Genomic DNA, 12,871 nt, shown 5'->3' on the forward strand with positions numbered 1-12,871 from the left:
TTAAAAACTCTCTTAGGCAAAACTTTTTTTTTTCTATGGAAGTTCCTCTCTTCCAAACGTGCCCCGATAGTGAGTTGGGTGTTGGGTGAAGGAAATAGACGGGAGGTGCTGTGAATATCGACTGCTATCTCGTCTCAGCCTCCCTATCTCTGGCTGGCCACCGCCGGTGGTCAATTTGCCTGCTGGCCACTGGCGATCGCCTACCAGCGGTGGCAGAAAGCATGGGGTGGCAGGTAGGCGGGTGGGGGAAAACAACTATCGATATGGGAAGGGTGGGGTCTTGACTGGTGCTGGGTTGAGGAAGAGGGGAAGGCGATGGAGGACATGCAATTGGATCAGTGGGGTATAGGGAGAGGAAGAGGGGCATCAGGGTTGTAGATAGAGATATTTGATTCAAAACATTTAGATAGTATAACCGTGGATGATCCGACGACGCTAGTATAACCATCGGTGGAGAAGTCGAGGAAGGTTTATAAGTGATGGGAAACTGAAAGACCACTTGCGTATAAATTTGACCCAAAGTTTTTGGTGGATATTTGAAATTGTCCAGTATAAAAAAAAATGAAATCACCCATTTTTTAGTATAAGTAGCAGGTAAAAACAAAAATAGCGTGATAAATTCTCATTTTAATGAAAATATCACGATATTTATCCATTTAAATAATCGACCTAAAATATCACTAGTTTTAACGATATTTTCAACTTGCATTCGTTAAAAGAGAGGAGGGAAGGAGCGAGGGAAGTGAGGTTTGGAGAGAAGCGCGGCAATGGAGGTAGAGGAGCTGCCGAGGGCAAACGTGAAGAGGATCGTTAAGGAGAAGAACTCCCAACTCGGGCAGGGCTGAGAAGACCTGTCCGTACACAAGGAGGCTCTCCTCGCCTTCTCCGAGAGCGCCAGGATCTTCGTCCACTACCTCTCCGCTACGTAAATCCTCCCCCTCTGCCTCTTCCTTCCTTCTTTTCTTCCTCAATTGGATTTTTGTTGGGTACCCGTTTGCAGTGCCAATGACATATGCAAGGAGTCGAAGCGGCAGACCATCAACGCCGAGGACGTCTTCAAAGCGCTTGAGCAGATCGAGTTTCAGGAGTTCGTTGGCCCCCTTAGGACTTCTTTGAGCGGTAAATGGTGTTTCTTTCATTACCCATCTTCTTTTGTAGTGGGTTTATGTGTTTTTCGTGCTCAGAATCTGGTTTTAATCACTACTCACTTCGGCAATTTGATTATGGTTGCTCGGAAACTGTTTTTAATGACTACCCTTTTGGGCAATTTGATTATGGTTGCTCGGAAACTGTTTTTAATGACTACCCTTTTGGGCAATTTGGTTGTGGTAGCTCAGAAACGGATTTTAATCACTACCCTTTTTGGCAATTCGCTTGTGGATGAAGTTGTAAGCATTTGATCATCTACCGATGTTCGTTTGTGAAATTTTCGTGTGTGCTCTTATTCTGCTGTTTTTTAGAGGGATGATAGAGATCCCAGTAGAGATTGTGCCAGCTTATCTTGTCCACTAGACTGAAACCGATCTATTGAAAAGTGAATACAGAATAGAAAGTGTTTGTTCCTATTGACTGAAATGATGATATCCAATTGCTTGTATCCACATTGACTGAATCTAAACAATATAGCTTAATGAAACACAGTCGTTTTTTAACTCAAACTCCACCCTCTCAAGCAATAGAATATGTCGTCCTGATTGATATCAACCTTTGACGAAAGAGTGGCCAAACTCTAATTTATTGTTAATGCATCATTGGCTGTCAAATTAATGCATGATAATGTTTTTCTTTAATAAAAGGACTTTGGAAAGCACGAAGTGAAGTTGGAGATGTTGTCTTTGACGGGGTATCAGGACCTTTGAGGTGTAACTGAACCCTGTATTAGTATGTCACCATCTTTGAATAGGTTTTGCTTACACATGCATATAAGAAGAGATTATGTTCATCAGCAGAATTTTCCGAACTGGATCCTGTTGTCCTCAATGTGTGCACATAATCCCTGGGAAATTCCAGATGTATAGGTGGTTTTGCACCAAATGCCTCATGGTATAGTGTGATAATACTTATCATTCAGAATTAAGTTATTCTCATGCTGAAAGGGAATATACTTTGGGGGTGAAGCGTAGAGCATCCGGAAGATGCATGACAGTTAACTTTTGTTTCCGTTTTTCTTTAATACTTTTTCCCTGCTCATTGTTTATTAATTGCAACCCATTGGGTAGATGTGCTATTGTCATTGCGTTGGAAACAATCCCATTTGTGCCTTATATGATTCATAACCTTTTTTGAAGATCAGTTTTTGTGAATAACAATACTGTCATTGGTATTAGTAATGATACTAACGTCATTACCATTAGCAATATTTATGGTAATATTAATAAAGAAATATTAGTGTAAAAAGAAGTGCACAAATATATACACAGTATTCAAGGAGAAAAATAGCAAAAGAGTACTTGAATGTGAGGGAAAAAATGCAAAAGACTACAGCCTGGAGATTTATTTGCTGGACGGAAAGAGAGCACATGATTGTTCTTCGAGGAGGATGGCCATCTATGAAATAGTATTGTTCTTCAACACATTTTGAAGAAGTTCATAAGTTCTACTTGGCTTAGAGCTACTGTAGGCAATTGGAAGTTCAAATGTTGTAAGAAACAACTTTGAGATGCATGGGTGGTTTTCCTTTGTATAGCATGGACCTTGTACTCTTGATTTAATTCGGGAGATAAGAGTGATGACACCGGCATCTTTATAAGCAGGAAGACCCATGTTTGTTCTTCACATGTTCTGTAATTCCAGGTATTTGTAAACAAATCATTTGCAGGTTTAATGGAAGATGTGCCAAGATGGTTTCTCTCCACCATGATTGGCCATACACCAAAATTTTCTGGGACATGCATCTGCACAATATTCATGGCATACTTGTAAAATTTATGATGATGGGTCACGATTGAGGTATCCACTATTCCATTGATGTGCTGATAAAGTTTGTAATGCTTGAAAGGAATTTTTTCTGAAAATTAAATGTGCCAGTAGAATGAATCCCAAATTTGACATGTTTTTGTTATCGGGCATTTCCACATAAGGAGAGTTAATTTTCCAGCTAGTTGTGAAACAAAAGATGGTCACAAGCTGGCTATAGCTGTTAGGAGTCAATATGGTGGATCTCTCCTATAAGGTGTTTAGTTCTTTTGCTGTTCTTGTTCTAGAATCTCAATTAAGAAGGCAAAGATGTGTTGTTTGACCACAATCACTCTTTTGTGGTGATTTCTAGTTGTCATAGGTGGTATTCCACGGAGAGCCCACATTAGAGGGATGGTTAGGTTTTTGCATGACGTTTTTCTTGCAAACACATTTCAGATGTTCTTATCCAATGCCCATTAATCTCTGGTGTTTCACTGGTCATGAGAGAAATGAAATGCAAGTCACAATAAAATTCTAACTGTAAGATGAGAGGGGTTAGGTGGAGAGACATTGTAGCGGGAAGAAGGAAGAGAGAGCAGATTGGATGGAGGAAATTATGGTGACAGTCACAGAAACAGATATCACTTATTCAACTAGGTGTTTTATTTGTGACGAGACCCTGCATTTGGCAAACTCTTTAGGAGAAACACAGATTTTCAGGCAGGGGACCTTTCAAGTTGCTTATGGGGTTGACATTGGCAATCAGTCAAGATTGGTGAGCCTCAACTCTGTGGATGATTTACAGGCTTACCTAAACCATAGAGTTCACGTTACATCAGTTGATTCAACAAGAAGTGGGTGGAGACTTCATTTAGTCATGATTTTTTTGTGAACCTTGCTTCCATGTTGGTTAAATGTCTTTAGTCAACGATTCTAAAGTTGGATGACATAAAGCGATCTCTATGAAGTATTAGAGGCATTATTACTACTGTGTTTGAGCTTCACATTTTCTTTGAACCACCTTTATTTCAAAATTGTTGGATTTTTTGATGGAGACGGAATGGGTCAAAGTGGAATATGGGAGAATGAGAAGAGATGAGCTAGGGACCTCCCAGTGAAGGGAAATAGACAATTTTGTGTATACTTCACTAAGATCTTGTGACAAAGATTCTTTAACTTATTAGGAGATTTCCTTGTTGGGATTATGTCATTAACCAGACATTGTAAAGCCACCATGTAGAAATTCTTATTGAAGTTTTGGCATTAATAAAACAATGTATATAATTGGTAGTACTAGACCCAACTACAATGTTTGATGCCCTTACAGATTATTTGTTTGTTGTTACTAATGTTAAGAAGTGATTTATTTAATCAGTAAGAGAACTTATTTTAAGTTTTTACTAAGTGCTTCAGATGAATATTAATGGATCACCTCCTTATGACTTAAATACTACATATTTTTTCTTTTTCATGACAATCTGTTTCAAAAAGTTTCACATTTTTTCTTCCTCTTCTAAGTTGAAGAAAAAACTTTTTTGCATAGTGTTACAGATCCTTTTCTGCTCTAGGTCTGACCCAGAGAATCCACCCCAGTTGGATCCGTTCTGCCAGAGGAGCTGCCCAGCTTGAGTCCAACATAAGTGGGACTCTACGAGATTTATCAGAGTCCAACCCGGCCTCGAGTCCTACCCAGGCTAGGATTTGTAGAAGTTATCAAAGTCCAGCCCAGCATGGAGTCCTACCTGTAATGAAGTGGATCGAATCCGATGAATATGCAAGAACAAACACCCTATGTCACACTGACTCGGCTCCAAGGTCGCCGCACCCGCGTCGACACGCACCGACACGGGTGCGGCTCGGACTCGGTCAACCCGACCCTGGGTGTGGTCAACGCACCCAGGGTCATTTTGGTCCATTTTTTGGAGAAAAAAAAATTTGAATTTTTTTTTTAAAATTTTCTGGGCTACAGCTGTAAGGAAAAAAACCCATCACAACTAAAAAACCTGTACACTTTCAAGTTTTAAGTACAGAATGGGCACAACTCAAGTTTTTGTGGTTTTTTCCTGTATGAAGAAAGTGAATTATTACAGTGTATGAAGAAAGTGCCCAAAAGTGAATTATTCCTGTATGAAGAAAGTGTACAGAATGCCTTCACAACTCATCACCTGTCCCCTAATGGGCACAACTTTGACCGAGTCTTATATATATATATATATATATTTTTTAATATATATATATATATATATTTTAATATATATATATAGCCGAGTCCCCGTGTCCAAAATTTTTGAAATTGCGCCGCACCCGTGTCGCACCCGCACCCGCACCCATGTGACATAGCAAACACCTCAATCAAGTGGGAACACTTGATTGAATAATCACACCACCCACACAAGGGTCAAATGAGAAAGTATATTGCATAGAAAACTCTCTTGAAAAAGAGATGAAATAATGCAAAGGCTATGAGGCCTATTTATAATACAAGAAGCTAAAGGGGGGGCAGCCAATATGGCTGTTGGGCTGCTCCCAACGGTCATATTTATGACTATTGGGAGCAGCTCCAACAACCATATTGGAGCGGACCCAACACTAAAAAACAAAAAGTAAAAAGGTGAAAAAGGTTAGGGGTTGATGCCTATTACAGTGAAAAGACTGAAATACTCTTGTTGGGTATTTCGGTTACAATATATATATATATATATATATATATATATATATATATATATATATTAACACCCCCCTCAAACTCATAGTGGAACAATCGAGAGTTTGCCAAGTAAGAAGTGAAATCTTGGAGACGGAAGCGCTTTGGTGAAGAAGTCTGTTAATTGATATTCAGACGGAACATAGGGCAATGTGATGGTCTTTCTCAGGAATTCTTCACGAACGTAGTGGCAATCCATCTCAATATGTTTTGTTCTCATGAAATGTATGATTGCTTGCAATGTATATAGCGCTCTTGTTGTCACAACATAATCTTGAAGGTTCTGCAATATGAACCTCAAAGTCTTTGAAAAGTTGTCTTAGCCACACTAACTCAGACGTAGTTGTCATCATAGCACGATATTCAGCTTCAGTGGAAGAGAGTGACACATTCTGTTGCCTTTTGCATCGCCATGAAATTAGGGAGTCACCTACAAATACACATAAACCAGTGGTTGAGCGTCTATCATTGACATTCCCTTCCTAATCAGAATCAAAATATGCAATGACTTTTAGTGAGGAGGAGGAGGATAAAAACAAGTCCAGATTAATAGATTTTTTAATATATCTAACAATTCTTATTACATCGCTCATATGCACTGTAGTGGAAGCATGTTGAAATTGACTAGCAGAATGAATAACATGAGATATATCAGGACAGGTAATAGAAAGATAAGACAAAGCCCCAATCATTTGTCTGTAGGGCGTTGGATCTTGCAAGGGCTCTCCATCATCTTTATTCATTTTGGCATTTATGACTTTAGGAGTATCGACCAATTTTTCATTTGAGAGTCCTGATCTTTTAATGATCTCCGTTGCGTATTTAGTTTGTGACAAAAAATAACCACGATGTGAGTAAACAACTTTTATTCTAAGAAAGTATCGTAAAAAACCAAGATCTGTCATATCAAAGTTGGTTTTAAGCACATCTTTGATATGGTTAACTCCATGCTTATCATTTTCTGTGATTATCATATCATCTACGTAAAGAAGTAGGATCACCATTCTTGCATTTAGAAGACTTAACAAATAATGCACTGTCAGTAAAACAAGATTTAAAATGAAGTGTCATTGCATTACTAAACCTATCATACCAAGCTTTGGGATTTTATTTCAAGCCATATAAGGCCTTACGTAACCGAAGAGTTTTCCCATGTGCTAAAGCCAAGCCTGGTGGAGGATCCATGTACACCTCTTCATCCAGATTACCATTTAAAAATACATTTTTAACATCCATTTGAAATATAAGTCATTTCCTAATCGGTGCTATAGCAATGAGAGTTCTAACAATGGTCATTCGAGCGACTGGGGCAAACGTCTCATCATAGTCTATCGCATATTCTTGATTGTATCCTTTGGCCACTAACCTAGCTTTATATCTTTCTAATATTCCATCGTACTTGGTTTTTACCTTGTATACCCATCTGCGTCCTATAGTTTTTCTTCATTTAGGTAATGTTTGTATTTTCCAAATTTTTGCTCTTTCTAATGCTTCTAACTCATCATTCATGGCCTTAACCCATTCTTGATGATGTTTAGCCTCATGGTATAATTGAGGTTCAAAATACAAGCGAATGACCATTAGACACGATCTATACCTTGGTTCAAAGGAATCACATGATACAAATCTACTAGGAGCTTTTGAAATTCTTATAAATTTTCTAAGGCTAAAAGAATCTTCTTCTTGGTTTTGAGAGTATCTTTTTAGGGCACATGGTGGGTGACCTTCGGTACGTCGAGCATAGGTTTGTAAATTATTGTGAGATAGGTCTATATCATCAAGATTCCTTATCAAATTCTCATTTGCCTCATGCATTTCTTAACTTTCATGAATATTTTCACACTTATCATTGACTAGGTCAAAGAGGAACGAATAATCACAACTCTCTTGGATTTTTTCTTTGCTAAAACCGTTTTCATTTTCAAGGAATGTAATATTTCAAGAAACATACAATTTGTTTCTTTTAATGTCATAACACCTATATCCTTTTTTATTTTCGGCATAGCTTAAAAACACACAAGAAATTGCTTTAGGAGAGAGTTTATCATTCTTGTTGGTAATAACAAAACACTTGCACCCGAAGACCCTCAACCTTTTGTAATCAGGATACATTTTACAAAGTTTTTCAATAGGGGAGACATTTTCAATATTTTTTAAGGCATTCTATTTATCAAATAGATCGCCGTAAGGGCGGCTTCGGCCCAAAAATCTTTTGAAACATTTCTAGATACTAGAAGTGTTCTAGTGGTCTTAATAATGTGTTTGTGCTTCCACATTTTTGTTGAGGAGTGTATGGACACGATTTTTTATGAACAATCCCATTTAGGTCAAGATAATTTTTAAACTCTTTTGACACAAATTCTCCCTCGGAATCAGTTCTAAAGATTTGAATATTGGTTTTAAATTGATTCTTTATATAACTATGAAATTTTTTAAAATAATCAAATACTTTTGATTTGTGTCTTAGAAAGAATATCCAAGAGTGTCTACTATAATCGTCTATAAACACAACATAATAGGAAACACCTCCTTTGGACACAATCGGAGTCGGTCCCCATACATCCGAATGCACTAATTCAAATGTATTCTTAGTTACAAGGTGTTTTGGTCCAAAAGGTAAAGATTTCATTTTGCTAAGAATGCAATCTTCACATACAAATTTTTTTTCTTTACAATTTGAAAAAAATGAAAACAATTGTAATTTGGTCACACTAGGGTGTGCTAGTTTTTTGTGCCAAATTTTTATATCTTTCTTTTACACAAAATTACAAAAAAATTGTTTTGGTAATTCAAGATTGTCCATGACATAGAGATCTCCTCTTATATGGCCTTGCCCAATCGGCTTCCCAAACTGAAGATCCTGTATTAGACAATCATTAGATGAAAAAACTATTTTGTTTGAGAAACCGATAAAAGATTTAAATTTAATTTTGGTACTACTCTAATGTTTGGTATGTGAAAGATAGGTGTTTTTTGATAAATACCAAAACTTTTAATTTTCAAAGATGTGCCATCGGCAGTTGAAACACAAGAATCATTTGGATTAAACTTGCATTTGGTCAATATGGACTCATTAGGGGTCATATGAAATAAAGCACCAGAGTCAAGGATCCAAGAGGTCTTACCATGGTTGTCACTTGTAGATATGGTCGCTTCTGAATAAGAAGTAGCTTGAGCTTTAAGCATAAGTTGCAGTGCCTCCATTAGTTGAGCTAAAGAGAGCGAGTCGATGCATTTGGAGTCGTTCATTTCACTCCTTTCAACTGAAGTCACTCTTTTGTCTTCTTTATGATTCTCCTTTCTTTTGGGACAAAAATGTTTGATGTGTCCCGGTTAATAACAATGATAATAAATAATTTTTTCACCCATTTTAAAATCATGATCACCCCTCTTTTCATAGTTGGTGGGATTTCTACCATTCTCATTTCTTAAAAAATGAGGTGATTTATAGCTCTTGTTATGATTTTTAAGCTTTGACATAGCAAGCACGGATTCTTCATCTTTAGAAGTGGATTACTTTTTCAATCTATTTTCTTCTATCGTTAATTCTTCAAGAGTTTCAAGTATGGAAGGGACCCCTCCTCTATGAAGAATAACGGATTTAGTTCCTTCAAATTTGGGCCTAAGCCCATTTACCGCTTTGATTTGAATTTTGCAGAGTTCAACATCTTGTGGGCAATGCCACTTTGGTTCAAGAAGAGTCAATTCATCTCAAAGGCGAGAGAGAGTATTGTAGTATTCTCTTATGTTTATCTCTTCTTGAGTCATGGTCCTTACTTTGTTTTGGACGTTACATATATGTGTGATATCCTTAAGACTATACATGTCTTTAAGGTATTTTCATGCATCATTAGCGAAGTCAAACTTCGCCAAACTAGAACACGTGTGGATGTCCACACTATTGATGAGCCATCCAATAATTTTGGAATGACCCATCCTCCATTCTTTCCATCTTTTCTTATAGTCGAAAACGGTTTTAGTCATTTTCTCTCCTTGAAGCGCAACTTCTTTTCCATTCTCGATTTTTGTAAGAATGAGTTTAGACTCCTTTTCGATGCTGTCAATCAATCATCAAATTCCCTTTTCCCATATTTTATGTTTTACTATGGATGCCCACATCACATAGTTTGTGTCATTTAGGCGTATGGGAATGGGGACTATTACCTCCCTCTCATTCTCCATTTACAACAAGTGGATAGAGAGAGAAATAAAAAGAAAAAGAGAACGAGGAAGAAAATACAAGACTTTTTTTCGAAGTGGTTTGCTTCCCTATGCAACAATTTGTGATTTGTTGTATTTTGCCAAGCTCACGATCCTCCTCTTGATATTGTCAGGATCTTCTCTAAAAATGGCTTTTGGAACACCCAAGCTCTGATAACATGTAATGAAGTGGATCGAATCCGATGAATATGCAAGAACACACACCTCAATCAAGTGAGAACACTTATTGAATAATCACAATGAGAAAGTATATTGCATAAAAAACTCTCTTGAAAAATAGATGAAATAATACAAAGGCCATGAGACCTATGTATAATACAAGAGGCTAAAGGGGGCAGCCAATATGGTTGTTGGGCTGCTCCCAACGATCATATTTATGACTGTTGGGAGCAGCTCCAACAGCTATATTGGAGCTGGCCCAATACTAAAAAAACAAAAAAATATAAAAACAAAAAGTAAAAAGGTGAAAAAGGTTGTCAGTCCCTAATGGGCTGACGCCTATTACAGTGAAAAGACCGAAATACCCTTGCTGGGTATTTTGGTTACTATATATATATATATATATATATATATATATATATATATTAACACTACCTAAGCTGGGACTACGGTGAGACGCCCCTCTAGACTCCCATATGAGGTGGGAGTGTTCTTGTATAGCTTATCTTCTTCTCCTTTTGTATTCTATAAATAGGTCTATATAGTTTAATTTTTGTTCAATGAGATTTATTGAGTTTAACCTCTGAGTTTCATTCTCGTTCTTGTGTGCTTGCTCCCTGAGGGAAAGACTCTGCTCTGTTAATCGCTCGTCCATCCCTACCCATCGCCGAACAGTCGGGATCAATATTCTCTCTTCCAGCCGACGCCCTAGCCACCTGCCAGTGCCATCTGCTTCGCAACCCGCACCTGCCAGGTGGGAAGTCTCTCTCTCTCTCTGCCGATTCTTCCTTGGCCGTGTCCTTGCCTCGGACACGCCCTTTCCCCCCTCTTGCTGTTGTGTGACCTTATCCCCGGCCTGGGACATGATCCTACTGCACGCCCCAGCATCAGCTTGCCCAGGCGCCCTCAGCCAGCAGCGTGTCCCCCTGCTGCAAGAGACGTTGCACGACCAGCAGCAGCTCCACCCGCACCCAGGCTGCCGCTACCCCTGCAACGCTTCCAAGCCCTGCCCGGACTCTGACACATAGGTGTGTTTTTCATTTTGTCCTTCAAAAAGTTACATATTGTTCTTAAAATACAGCTTGCTGGACACATTTATTTCCCCTAAAAGGTAGCCTCGGCAATCATTGCTCTTCCTAACAAAATTATCATTGTAAACTTTCGGTGATCTGAGGGCTCCAGCCATGGTAAAATTTCTTTTGGACTAGAGTCTGCAACCTAATTGAGCTTTACGCGTGAACTCCAGGTATACAGAGTGAACCCAAGCTGCACTTTCGACCATGAAGATGGACCAGGACCAAATTTGAACAAAGAAAAGGGATTTGAACATGTAAGTGCAGGGTTCAAATCCAGCCTGGATTTTATCAAAGAGAATCTGGCCTGGTATGGACATTGGTTTGACTCATATCAGGCCATCCATTATCTGACCTAATTCAGCTGTAACAGATGGCCAAAGGTTGCTAATCCCAAAAATAGGTTGTTGCTTTAACCTCAGGCTACCACAAAATAAAGATAAATAATTATAATTCATATTTCAAGATATGGTAGTATTAATCAGGATTATGATTCAGTTTTAATCTTGGTAACATGACTGACCTGATCCAAATTCAGCTCATAATTAGGCAGACTGAATTAGATTTGGTAAGATATGAACTGATAATGTCGTTACTAGTTTTGTTTGGTCTGTTTTAACTTTCTGTACTACTGCAATGTGTAAATACTTTTGATTCTGCAAGTATGACTACTACACAACCAAATTTTAAGCATTAGTGTTCACAGAAGAGAAAATTGGATTGTTTTATTCCAGGCACAGGCTTGAGAGATATGAATCAAGGTTGCAGCAGCAAAATCAGTTATACGCACTCTTTATTTTGGGTATCTGATAAAACTTTCAAGCACAAAATATTCTTACATTCTTTAGTGCTATCTGTCAAAGACGAGATTTTACAGCCATTGGAAATAGATTGTTCAATCGTTATTTAACCAGCAGTTGATTTACAAGATGGGTAAAGGCGTGTTCAACAACTTGTCATATTACCAATGTCATAGCAATTCAATTTACTTACTGTTTTTCTTTCATAAACATGTAGTCGAGAAGTCATTTTGATAGCCTTACATCAATAAAATTTACAGAAAATATCCAGTGGCTTTTTCTAGTTTTGAAAGAAGGCATGAAGAAATCCTCACTCTTGCTCTGCTTTTTTTTGTCAATAAGCAAATTATGATTATTCTTTTCCATAAGCCACTCTTGCTCTGCTTTTACCTTCTGTTGGTGGCATTCTCTGTTCCGGTTAAACAGTGACATGAGAAAAAAATTGTTGGTTTGATTTCCTGATGAATTGTTAATCTGAAAGATACTAAGCTTATTTTTCTTCAGCCTTCAGGAAGAAAAAAGCTGAAAAGTCTGATAAGAAAGCTAAAGAAGTGAACAGGAAAAGGAAAACGGGAGAGGAATCCTCGTACAATAATGGCAATGTTGGTGGTGGTGAAGATGGGAGTGGAAGCAATGCAGATAAGGATGGCAACAAAAATGAGGATGCTTCTGATAATGATGGCTTGTAGTGGCTAGAAATTGGAGGATCCAAGGCTTATACAGTTTTGGAACTTCCTAAAATACTTAACATTGCCTGAAATAGAAATGTCTTTTTGATGTTACCATGCTAATGCATCATCCGGTGGCTCTTATGCTTGGTTTGTAACATTGTAGACGGCCCAAGTAGGTCACATGCCTTACAGTCTGTGTTATGCTATACGTAATGCTGTCAATGGGTCCAGTTTGTATCAGGTACACGACCTGATCCAAACCCGAATTCCTGGGTATGGGCATGAAAAGTAGCCACCTAAATAATATGTGTTAACCAGAACCCAACCCGAGCTATATTCGGGCTG

The 12,871-nt window shown here is 38.1% G+C and overlaps 1 pseudogene across 1 annotated transcript; it reads left to right on the forward strand.

Moving 5' to 3' along the window:
- The first annotated feature begins 767 nt into the window (after positions 1-767).
- Positions 768-12,660, forward strand: LOC149848727 (DNA polymerase II subunit B4 pseudogene; annotated as a pseudogene). Its single transcript, XR_016431684.1, has 3 exons — positions 768-925; positions 1,001-1,119; positions 12,360-12,660. The product of XR_016431684.1 is annotated as a DNA polymerase II subunit B4 pseudogene (transcript).
- The last annotated feature ends 211 nt before the right edge of the window (positions 12,661-12,871 follow it).

This window comes from Nuphar pumila, chromosome 1, assembly GCF_984573655.1.
Source record: "Nuphar pumila chromosome 1, dmNupPumi1.hap1.1, whole genome shotgun sequence".
Classification (NCBI taxonomy): domain Eukaryota; kingdom Viridiplantae; phylum Streptophyta; class Magnoliopsida; order Nymphaeales; family Nymphaeaceae; genus Nuphar; species Nuphar pumila.